At 41.8% G+C, this 12249-nt stretch overlaps 2 protein-coding genes across 2 annotated transcripts in view; one reads left to right on the forward strand and one right to left on the reverse strand.

Annotated features, from left to right (window-relative positions):
* The window catches only part of Trip4 (thyroid hormone receptor interactor 4), an 82351-nt gene extending 78958 nt beyond the window's left edge, over positions 1–3393 (reverse strand). Inside the window, exon 1 of the mRNA XM_005393753.2 lies at positions 3318–3393. The gene's annotated coding sequence lies outside the window, so the exon portion shown is untranslated. The remainder of the gene's footprint in view (positions 1–3317) is intronic.
* A 408-nt stretch (positions 3394–3801) lies between these two features.
* Csnk1g1 (casein kinase 1, gamma 1) overlaps positions 3802–12249 on the forward strand; it is a gene marked incomplete in the record, with an annotated part of 150627 nt that continues 142179 nt past the window's right edge. Inside the window, 1 exon segment of the mRNA XM_013518865.1 lies at positions 3802–4056.

Here is a 12249-nt window from a genome sequence, read left to right on the forward strand (position 1 = left end):
CTGGAGGCCCTAGGTTCAATTCTTAGTACTGAACAATGACAACAAATATAGAAAGTGTATTTAAAAAAATCCATAAAACAAAGCCTAAACTAATTGAACCTCTCTCAAATACACACACACACACAGACACGGCTTACAAATCCTATTGTATTTAGACTCCTTCAGGCTAACTCACTTGTGGAAAATTTGAGGTTCACTTGGGACTTTTTCCAACCAACATTGTTATGGTGGTTCCTTTTTAACTTTGAGAACAGCATATGGAAACAGAAGAGATCTTTTATTGAATCAAAACAGCGGAATATTAGAAGTCATCTATTCGATCTGAGTTACTAACTGCTATTTATAAGTGAATTGTCCTATTAGCAACTGTAATTGTTAACAATCTTCGGTTTGAATTGTTTTCACTTTCAGTTTTCTTTCTGTGGTCCTGAGGACAGAACCCAGGGCCTTGGGTATGCTAGGCAAGTGTTCCACCACTGATCAACAGCAACATCCCCAGGCTCCTTTTTATTCTTGGTTCTGTCCTTGAAATAACAGAACAAGTTATTCCTTCCACATAAAGGCCTTCAATTATTTAAAGATAATTGTTATATCTTTAACCTTTGTAAGGCTTAACATTCTGTTGTTAATGTCACTTATAGCCTAAGTGAGTTATTCTAAATCCCTTGGTGTAAGGGGCTATGTATTTTTGCATTGCACAGTACATTGTTTAAGCATATAAATGGTAAATTTGGCTAAATTCCTTTTTCTTTTTAATCTGTGCTAAGTATTGAACCTAGGGCCTCATAAATTCTAGGAAAGTGTTTTACCACTGAGGTGCATCCCTTGATGTTTCAATGTATGTATTTTTTAAGGTAAGGACAATTTTTATTGGAAATAGTAAAAGGAAAAATAGGTCCTGGATATCTAGGAAGGATCTTGAGCAGGTGGCCCAAATTTTTTTTCTTGAGATAGGGTCTCTTTGGCTCAGGCTAGGTTGTCCTAAGTAACTGGGTATACTACACTTAGCTAAATTTCTTACTGACCCTAAGTATTCATTAATTAACTGTTTGACTAGCTTTGGTATCTTTTATATTGGGAGATACTAATGGAACTCTTTTTTTGGTGCTGGGAATTGAACTCATGACTTTGCACTTGCTAGTCAGGTGCTTGAGCCACTGAGCTATTTCCCTAGCCTGCTAATGGAACTCTTAACAATTTTTCAATTTTTTTTTTTGAGACAAGGTCTCACTATATAGTTCAGACTGGCTTGAACTCACTATCTAGCCCAGGCTGGGCTCAAACTTGCAGTGCTCCTCCTGCCTCAGCTTCCTGAGTGCTGGGCTTACAAGTGTGTGCCACCATGGCCTGCCAAGTTTTCAATATTATTCACTGTAGAAATATTTAAAAATTATTGAGTAATAGTATTGTTTTCCTAAAAATAAATGTTAAATATGCTAATTCTCTCTTAAATCATTTCAATGGGCAATATAAAAGATGAGAAAGCTCTAAAGAGGTTGGGGGGGGAAGACTAGAGGTTTTATTAACCCATAAGATGAAGGTACTGTACTGATTTCTGAAGGGTATTTGAGATCAGTCTAGAGCTGAGATAGCATAGTTATATAGTTTACGTTAAGGTTACAAATTCTTTAATACTGGTTACAAAATCCTAAAAGTGTAATTAAACTCACATACTTAGTTTTAGGTGGAAGTTGTGTTAGCCATCTCTAGAGGTCTCCAAACAATGATTATGTAGAAAGTGACTGAATTACAGAGGTCACATAACCATTCTATATATATATTTTTTCTCTTTCCTTTTTTTTTTTGCGGGGGGCAGTACTGGGGATCGAACTCAGGACCTTGCACTTGCCAGGCAGGCGTTTATGCCACTGAGCTCTATCCCCAGTCCCACATGACCATTCTAGAGTCAAGCTATTCATTTACCTATACAAAAGTGACTGGAATTGGGCACAGTGGTACATGCCTGCACTTCTAGCATTCTTTGAGGCTGGGCGTTCCAGGCTTGAGTCCAGACGGGGCAACTTAGTGACTTAGTAACACCCTGTCTCAAAATCAAAAAATAAAAGGAGAGAGGATGAAAGCATGCTGCTTGTAAATTTTACTCAGGCAGTGGCTACAATTAGTGATGCATGAGAATTTGCATTTCCATATTAGCTTAAACTATCATGCTTAATTGTTCATATTAATTTTACTTAATAAGACATTACTTTCTAAGAACACATTTACCATAATCATGTTCTAATTTTTAATATATATTTAAGCCTATCATCATTTTACATAAGTTTTTGCTCACTGGGATCATACTTTTACCTACTTTTCTAATTTAAAGGTTTTTAGGAATGTATTTATACCTGTTAGCAGTTGAAATACTATAGTATTGAGTTTATCACTAGTCACTTTCAGCCAGGCTTTTTATTTTGGTGAGGGAGAAAGAAGGAAGGGTCTTGGGCATGCTAGGCAAGCGCTCAGCACTGAGCCACACCCTCAGCCCTCGGCAAGGTTAAGAAAAATTAATTACTGCATGTGCTCAGATTTCATTTGATTTGTGTGTACATATTCCCACATGTGTACATGTTGATGGCAGGAATAGAAATGTCTTAAACTTACTTAGCAACCTGACACATTTGAGTGATTTCCTAAAGTTTTGCTAAGTTGACTGCCTAGGGTGACTCAATTAAATCCAGGAAACCAATAGACCTGGTGTTTCTTTTAAGTTACCAAAACCGATTTCCTGTCTGTCCTAGCCAAGATGGATAACAGCCCAATATTGGTGACTTAGCGATTGTTATGATCAATAAAACTGGAACCTGCAGTTGCAAGAATATTCAGTACTACAGAAAACAAATTTAGAAACTACTTTGAAACTTTAAAGTTTTTAAGCAGACCTGTTCAAGATAGGAAAGCCAAGTTCTATTAATTTTTCTCTGAATATTTAATTACTTTAATGATATGGGTTATTGATTAAAGATTATTTTGCTGAGTTTTATCCCAACGAATAGTTTTCCCAATATTTTTTAACCCATAAATGATCTTGAGAGAATAAATGACTTTCCTTATTGCCATTTGTCCACAATGTAAGTACGAAGGTTTATTCTGCTTGGAGGATTAAATGCCTTTCTCCTTTCCAAGTCTGATTACGGGCTTTCTTTGGTCTTTTTCTTTGCTTTCTCTTTTCAGGATTAATAGTAAATTTACATCGAATCTCTTTGGTCTCATCAATTTAGCGTATTTAGTTCATCAATTTAGGTTATTTCCAGACCACACACAACCACGCACAATCCTTACAAAAGACAGGTGAAGAGAAAAACTTTTCTCACCATTTGGCTTCAGGGGCTGTTACAGGAGAATGCAGTGCATAGAAAAGCTTTCACCACACCAAAGATTTAAAAAATCTAGATGAAACACAATGGGAAATCCACAAGAGGGAGATGCTTGCTAAACCGCCAGAAAGTAACGCCCGCGTGGGAACAGAGAGGATCCTCAGGAGGAGCCGAGGGGTTGGTCTCGGCTCAGAGCGGAAAGGATCAGGTGGACGTAGTTGGTGGGGGGTGATGGAGACTAGCTGAAGGGAAAAGCGTGAGCTTTTAGTCTCTAGCAGCGAAGCGATTCCTCGGATCTAACACCCTGAGCAGAAGTAAGAGGGTGTTACCAAACGACAGCCAGACGCTCCCAACCTATCTCCTCAGAGTCGCAGAAGAAAAGGGGGTGGGTGCCTTTGAAGGCACTTCCGCTTAGCAACCCCACGCGGTTGCTAAGGAGGGGCCGAGGTGGCGATGACCCGGAACTGGTGGTGTCAATGTCTGGGAGGCCGCTGAAGTTGGTCCTATCAGGAGCGCCAGAGCTCTTTGCGGGCACCAGGCTGTGGGCGGGGCCAGGGTTAATGGTTCCGGTTCTCCTGCCGCCCCTCGGCTCCTCGCCTCCCCCCTCCCCTCCGCCTCCGCTCCTCCCTCCCGCTCTGGGGAAAGAGAAGCGGCTGTGGGTGGGTAAGAAGCACTCCGCGCGTCGGGGAGGGGACCGCGCCCGCCTGGTTGGAGCCGCAGAGCTCGGCGGGTCCAGGTAATCGCTCCGGCTTCGAAGGGGTCCGGGAGGCTGTAGTGTGAGGGTGTGTGTGGGTGTGAGCGAGCTGCCGGGGGGCCCTTCCCTGGGTCCGGGCAGGGGCGCCGGGATCCCGGGTGGGGCGCAGGCCGGCGAGCGTGTGTAGCGGCTGCGGGGGCGGAATGCGTGCGCTGGGGGACACCGGGCGGAGAGTTGCGGGATTTCGGTGGGAGACCGGAGGAGGCGGCGCCCCTCGGAGGCAGAAGACTTGGCGCGTGCACACCCGGAGTTTGCCACCTGGAGGGCTCGCTCGGAAAGGGGGAGCATCCTCCGGGGCCAGAAGGAGGGCATGGGCTCAGCGGGTGGCTGCAGCCACCCCAGGCTTCCAGCGCCCGCTTCTCTCTGCCGCCTCGCTGGGACAGAGCCGGGCTGCGACGCGGGTGGGGGTTCCGAGTCGCCTGGGCACCGCGGAGCCGCCCTTGGCAGAGCTGGGGCAGCGGAGTGGGTAGCGAGCTCTCTCCACCCAACTTCCGTGCGCTTCCCCCGCGTCTTCCTTTACTGCCCGCTCGCCCCGCGTCCTGTAGGAGCAGTAGCCCCCAAGTGGGCAGGGATCGCAGCGTGAAAGAAAGGATGGAACTAGGTTTGTGGCCGCTAAACGATACTTCAGATGTTTGGAAAGTGTCCGAAGGACATAATCAGCCCAAGTCTCCCGGCCCGATATATATCTGGTTAAATTTCCTTAGGAAAGTACGATTGTGAAAAGTATCTAACTGTAGTCAGGCGTAGCCTTGTGTACTAGATGTACGTGCTAAGAAAAAGAAAGGAAGAGAGACAAAAAAGCAAAGAGCCGGCAGGGAAAACCGTAGCTATAGAAGTCTAGGCGAGACATGTCGAGGCAAGCTTTTTCTATTATTATTATTATTAATTGTTATTGTTACTATTTGACCTTCCAGCAAACCTGCCCTAGTTTAAATGAAGTGGAAAAATCCTCTTCATATATGTTTTCAGCCAGTCGAATGAATTGTAGGTAGTGTCGGGGTGTATGTTTCAGAATAGATTCACGAACGTTAGAAAAGACAAGCTTCTCCGCTGTTGAGCCCTCTTAATCTTGTAAGGGGATAATTGTGGCCAAGGGGAAGTATTGGCTTTCAGACAGAATCATCTGGGATTTTACTCAAACTGTGCCACATTTACTAGTTGTTGACCTGGAGCTTCAGTTTCTTAATAAGTGAAATGTTTTTTTTTTTTTTAAATTTTTTTATCAGTTTTATAAGCGAGTAGTGTATTTAAATTTTACCCCTTCGCCCCGCCCCCCAAGTGCTGGAAATTGAAGTCGGCCCTGCATATGCTAGGCAAGTGTTTCATCTCTGAGCTACAGTTATATCCTCAGCCCAGATAACAACTTACTTTATCTATCTATCTTATTTATGAATGATAGGGTCTTGCTGTAGAGCCCAGGTTGGCCTCGAGCAAACTAGGAAGGCCAGACTGACCTCAAACTCACAGCAATCCTTCTGCCTCAGCCTCCCAAGTGCACTACCATGCCTGGTGACTATTTTAAGCTGAAGTGCTTTTGAATTGGAAGATGAATTAATGTGAGTCATACAGAGGCAGGGTAGCCCAGTTTAGAGGAATGAGGGTTTTGTTTTATTTTATGAGGCAGAGTCGGGTTGTTGCCCTTCTGTTCTGTTTTTTGACTGGATGTTGCTATGTAATTCAGGCTGGTTTTGAACTCACCATGTAGCCCAGGCTGGTCTTAGACTTGCCATGATCCTCCTTCCTCAGCCTCCTGAGTGCTGGGATTACCGGCAAGTGCTACCACGCCCAGCTTGGAATGAGGTTTGAAATGAGGAAGCTAGATGATAATATTTCAAAACATGTATACAAATGGACTCTCAGTGCCTTCTAAAAATAATTTTTCTTATGTGGTGCTGAGGATTGAGCCAGGGGTTTCCAACATGCTACATATATATATGGCGCCTAGAAATTGATAGTAAGTAGTAGCATAAAATTCAGTTATTAGTAGTTTATTAAAACTTGTTGTTCTGTTTTTGACGTTTGAAACGACCAAGGTATATTTCATAGGTTTTGCCCAAATACACTATACTACTGTATACAGTGTGAATTGATGTTTTTTAAGATGTAAAATATAATGCATATAATTTTTTTATTTTTGGTGCTAGGGATAGAAGCCAGGCACTACCACATGTTAGACAAGTGGTCTACATTGAACTATTCCCCTAGCCTTGTGTAAATCTTAATTAATATTACCGTTTCCCTTTTTTTTTTTTTTTTTTTCTGGTACTGGGAATCAAACTCACAACCTTGCGCTTGCCAGGCAGGCCTTGTGCTGCTGAGCTAAATCCCCAGCCCTTTTTTTGGTTTTTTGAGACAGGCTGACCTTCAACTCAACTAGACCAGGTTGGCTTCAAATTTGTGGCAGTCCTCCTGCCTCAGCCTCCTGAGTGCTGGGATTAAAGGCATATGCCATCATATCTGGCTCTTTATAGAGAATTAAAGCTGATACATAAAGCAGGAAGTAGTACTAACTTTAAGATTACAGTCAAGGGGCCAGGGTTATAGCTCAGGGGTACAGTGCCTGCCTGGCAAGCAAAAGGTCCTGAGTTCGATTCGTGGTACCCCCCTAAAAGAAGATTACAATCAGGGCCACGGTTGTAGCTCAGTAGTAGAACCCTTTCCCAGCGTGTGTGAGGCCCTGAGTTCCATACCCAGCACTGCAAAAATGTAAAAATGATTAAAATGAACACCAGTAGCATGATTCATCCATCTGTGTATTGGCAAAGCTTAATTCTTATATATAATCTCCAAAATGTATAAAAATGGAATAAATTTGTGCCTTGAAATCCTTTACTAAGTTGGGCATGGTGGCACACACCTGTAATCCCAGCCCTCGAGAGGCTGAGACAGGAGGATTGCTGCAAGTTCGAGGCCAGCTGGGGTTATACAGTGAGTTGAAGGCCGGCCTGAACTGCATAGAGAGACCCTGTCTCAAAAAAAATACTATCAGAACATAGAAAAAAACCAAGAAACATGAAATCTCTATATTTACTTTGTGGATTTATTTATCTATTTATTTGAGGCAGGGTCTCACTGTGTACAGTAGTTCAGACGAGCCTTGAGCTCACTGTGAAGCCTAGGCTGCCCTTGAACTTGCAGTGCGTCTCTTGCCTCAGCCTACAGAGTGCTAGGATTACAGGTGTCCTGCACCATGCCTGGCTACTTTGCAGATTTAAAAATTTCAGCTAACATTGTTTTTTGATTTAACATAGTTAGCAATTTTTAAATGTATTTTATACTGAGAATAAGCAGGAATATAACTGACTTGCTTTTTTGTTGCTTTTGTTCATAACTTGCTTTAATATTTTTTTCCCCACTGTTGAGGATTTAACCCAGGGGCACGCTGCCATTGAGCTACAGCTGCAGCCCTTTTTATTTATTTATTTGGTTTTTTATCTTTGAGACAAGGGCTCACTAAGTTGCCCAGGTGGGACTCACTTGTGATCCCCCAGCCTCAGCCTTTCTTGGGTTTATAGATGTATGCCAGCAGAATTGGTGGAAATAATAATTTTTTATTTTTCCTGAGACAGGGTCTTGTGTATCACAGGCTGGCCTTGAACTAGCAGCAATCTTCCTGCTTCAGTCTCCTGAGTGCTGAGATTACAGCCCTTTGCCACTATGCCCAGCAATTTTGTGTCCTTTTTTGTTGTTTTCCCTGTGGCACTGAAGATTGAATCTAGGGTCTTCATACTGAGCTATATCACCAGCCCTTAAAATTTTTTTTAATTAGAGTCTAGCTAAGCTAATAAGTTATCCAGAATGGGCTCAAATTTTTAATCCTCCTGCCTCAGCCTCCCAGACTGCTGTGATTACAGGTCTGTGCCACTGTGCCCAAGTTCAACTTTTTAAAAGGCTCTTCTGAGGGTGTAGAGTCTTTCTTTAGTAGAGAGGCATGTCTAAGATCTGTCCACACCCCCAGTCAGCGTTTTTTTTGTTTTTTGTTTTTTGTTTTTGGTTTTGGTTTTTCTCCGGTACCGGGAAACGGACTCACGACCTTGTGCTTGCCAGGCAGGCGCTTTGCCGCTGAGCTAAATCCCCAGCCCCTAGGATTTTGTTATGTATCCAGGCTGGCCTCCAGTTTTCCACAATCCTCCTGCCTCACGCTCTTCAATGGTGGAATTATAGGTGTGAGCTGCTGCTGTGTTTTCTTAGATCATTATTTTTCACCATCTCATAAATCTTAAAAGTTAAGGGCCTGTTACCTTGCTTTGATAAAACTAACATAAGCTCTGCCCTCTAATCATTTCATACAACTTTAGCAATCTGTTTTTATGTGAGAGGATACTAGCTTTTAGAGCAAAATACTTTATGTAAATTGTGTTCAATGAATAGAGACCATTAGAGGTGATGTTTTTCTTGATGACCTCTTCCACTCAAATTATGTGACCATTCCAAGGACTTTTGCAGCAGTTTGTCAGTCAATCAAAAAGTGACTAAACCTTACATTAATATCTATCTTGTGACTGATCTCAATAAATTTTAGAAAATATTAGGAAGATGCACGCCTCATATAATAACAAGTATAGTGCAGTTAATTTTTTTGGTGCTGCCAAATTAAGAGCAACACAGAGTTCCTCTAGGGACGTTAGAAAGTGTCCAGGCACTGCTTTCTCTTTATTCAAACCAAATGAGTGTTCTTCCCGAGGTTATTTCTATTTATATTATTTTATATGTACCAATTCCCCACGATGAATGTATTTATTGTGTATTACAAACATACACTAATTTAAAAAATGGGGAGAGAAATATAACACTTAGCCTACTGCGCCTGTAATCCCAACTATTTGGGAGGCTGGGGCAGGTTCAAGGCCAGCCTGGGCAAATTAGCAAGATAAAAAGGGCTGGGGTGTAGCTTATTGGTAAAGTGCCCCTGTTATGCTTTAAAACTCTAAAAAGGTTACATAATCTTTGTATCAGGAAAAAAATGATACAACTAGATTTTAATATTACCAATTTTGATAGAAACTGTGTCAGTGGCTTTACATAAGTAGATTTTCCTGAAAACTTTTGAATTTGTGGAATGATAGTTTTTCTTTATTTAACTTCTAACTTGTCTCTGCTCATTTCTGCTTAATATAGAACCTTTGATAAGCTGGGATTTGGAAAGAGAAAGAATTTACTTTAGAATTACCATGTTAAGTTTTATGGATTACTTATTTAGAGAGCTAAATTGGATTTTGCCATTACCGGGACGGTGTTCAAGATGGACTCAGGAAAAAAAATTAGATGCCATCTGTTTCAGATTCCTTCTTTCCCCACCCCTTCCACGTTTGGTGGCTTTGAATTCATCAGATTATTTTTCAGAAATAAAAACCTACAGTAGACTTAAATTATACAGTATCAGTTCTATCGGTGAACATTTAAAAGAACTTGTATTTTCATATTGAGGAATGATAGCAGGCATTGGTTAAAGGTGATTGTGATTTCAGACTGTAGTACCAGTACCTGCTTGCATTGTTAATCGTCACCATTATTTTTTTTAAATCATTCCTTGTCATGCTTACTACAGTCCACTTGGTAGCAGTTGCTTTAAAAAATTAGATGTGGTGGTATTAGAATAAATCTTTATTCACTTGATACATTAAAACAAAACCTGAAAAAAAGCTTCTGTTGAAGATTTTTGTGTAGTGATAAGCTCACTTAGATACACTCTTTCAGTGGTGAGTTTACCTTGTATGCCTGTTGCTTAATTTTCATTTAATTATGTATACATACTAGGCACTTTTAAATTTGGTCTCCACCTTCCTCTCGTCTCTCTCTGAGGGGCTGAGGAAATTTGGACCTTAATGATCCTGGGAGTAGCCTGTGAGATTTATTGAACTGGAACAGACCATAACCTACCCCGTAACTTGCTGAGGTTATAGTAGTCGGTGCTTCGCATGGACCAGAAAGACCCAGGCATCTTTGGGAACTAAAATAGCACTAGTTGGGTATCCTAGAAATGGCCTGAAAAAGAGAGTCATCTAGATAGAAAAGAATCATGCTTTTTCTGCAGCAGGAATGTTCAAGCAGGGTAGGAAGGCAGATGGACTGCCTCTACATCGTTGTAGCCACGCCTGACCCAAAAACTGGGTGTGGGCTGTATAGTTATGATAGGGGGTGGAGTGCCAGGGATGGGAATTGGGTGTTTTCGGTTTATTTGTTTGAAGTGGAGCAAACCCAGAGCTTTATACATGCAGGGCAAATGTTTTACCCCTGAGTTACATTCCCAACCCCAGGAATTGTTTTCACTCACCTCTCGTATATCGTAGTGGAGGTATGGACACCTGCATAGTGACAAGGATATTTTCTTGAGTTTAACTATAACCAGAGAAGCTCGGTGAAGAAATAGACATTGCTGTAGGGACTTGGTGCAGCTCTGTGGTTGCTGGGGAAGCCAGTCAGAGCCCTAGTGGTTTGACGTCTCCATCAAAATGCTATGTATATTTTCCAGGAAACAATAGCATTGGATCCACATTGATTTCTCTTGCTTACACAAGAAATGGTTGTTGAAGACTTTGAGGGCTCTGAATGAAAATATGATACATTTCTATCCCTCTTGATAAGTTTTTGTTATTTATTTAGTCGGGTTCATTTTTTGGAGACAGGGTTTTGCGGTGTAGCTCAGGCTGGCCTTCAACTTACTGTGTAGCCTAGACCAGCCTTGAGCTTAACACGATCCTCTTGCCTCTGTCTCCTGAGTCTTGGGATATTATAGACATGCACTACCACACCAGGCCTCTTTTTTTTTTCTTGGTCTTTTTAGAGACAAGGTCTTGCTATGCAGTTCAGACTGGCCTTGAGCTCACTTCGTAGTTTAGGCTTCTCCTGAACTCACAACAATCCTCCTGCTTCAGCCTCCTGAGGGCTGAGATTACAGGCGTGCATCACCACACCTGCCTGTCACACCAGGCCTCTTGATAAGTTTTATGGTGCAGTTTGTTGGCCATAATGAATGTGAATTAATTAAATTGTTAATTTTTGGTGCTTGAATAGCCATGATCATTATTGGATTTTATTTCAGCCTCTTTAAGATAAATTACTAGCCACCATTGTGGGAAGGGAGCTTCTCCATATCTTAGAGATCTACATCACTCTGATGTAGATGAGTAGAGGAATGACCAATGCCAGGAAAATGACTAGGGTGTTAAAATTTTGTTTTCACCTTACTGGAATTTCTGTAGTCTGCAGTGGCAAGGTCCGGTCTTTGAGATTGTGTTAGCACTACTGCATCTTTTTTATTTTTGTGGTACTGGACGCTGAACGTACGCTGGATGCACTGAGCTACATTCTTGGCACTTTTTTTTTTTTTTTTTTAAGACAAGCTCATGCTAAGTTACTACGTTGCCCAGGCTGGGCTGCAACTTGTGACCCTCCTGCCTCAGCCTCTCAAAGTTTCTCTGAGATTACAAGCACATGCCACTGCACCCAGTACATTATTACTGCTTTTTGTTTTTGTTGCTAGGGCTTGTACCCTGGGCCTTACTAAGCTTAGACTCTACAACTGCGTTCCTAGACCCCCTTTTGTAATTAGCATTCTTAAGATAATTATTTACAGAATAATTGAGCAGAGAGCACAGGGTTCCATATGCTCTCTTTCCCCAACAATTTCCTCTATTGCTAATGTCTTATGTTAGTGTGATACATCTGTTAAAATTAACGAGCCATTGCTGATACCTTATTAACCATAGTCCATAGTAGAATTTAGGTTTTATTCTGTATTGTAGTTTCATGGCTCTCAACAAATGCATAATGACATATATCCAGCATTACGGATTCCTACAGTTTCACCACTCTAAAAAATCCCATATGCTTTCCCGCTTTACCTATTCATCTCTCCCGTCTTGCCCAAGGTACTGGGCACCACTCATCTTAACGGCTATGGCGTTGTCTTTTCCAACATGTCGTTTAGTTGATGTCATATAATATGTAGCTTTTTAAGACTGACTTGATTTCATTTAACAATATGCATTTAAAATTCTTTTATCTTGCAGCTGGATAGCTTTTTCTCTCTTGCTCTGTTTCGCAGTGCTGAGAATTGAACCCATGACCTTGGCACTGAGCTTCATACCCAGTCCTTTTTTATTTTGAGGGAGGGGCTCACTAAGTTGCCCAGGCTGAGCTCAAAGTTATGACCCTCCTCCTAAAGTATCCCAG

This window comes from Chinchilla lanigera, unplaced genomic scaffold (assembly GCF_000276665.1).
Source record: "Chinchilla lanigera isolate Chin_1 unplaced genomic scaffold, ChiLan1.0 scaffold00049, whole genome shotgun sequence".
Lineage (NCBI taxonomy): Eukaryota > Metazoa > Chordata > Mammalia > Rodentia > Chinchillidae > Chinchilla > Chinchilla lanigera.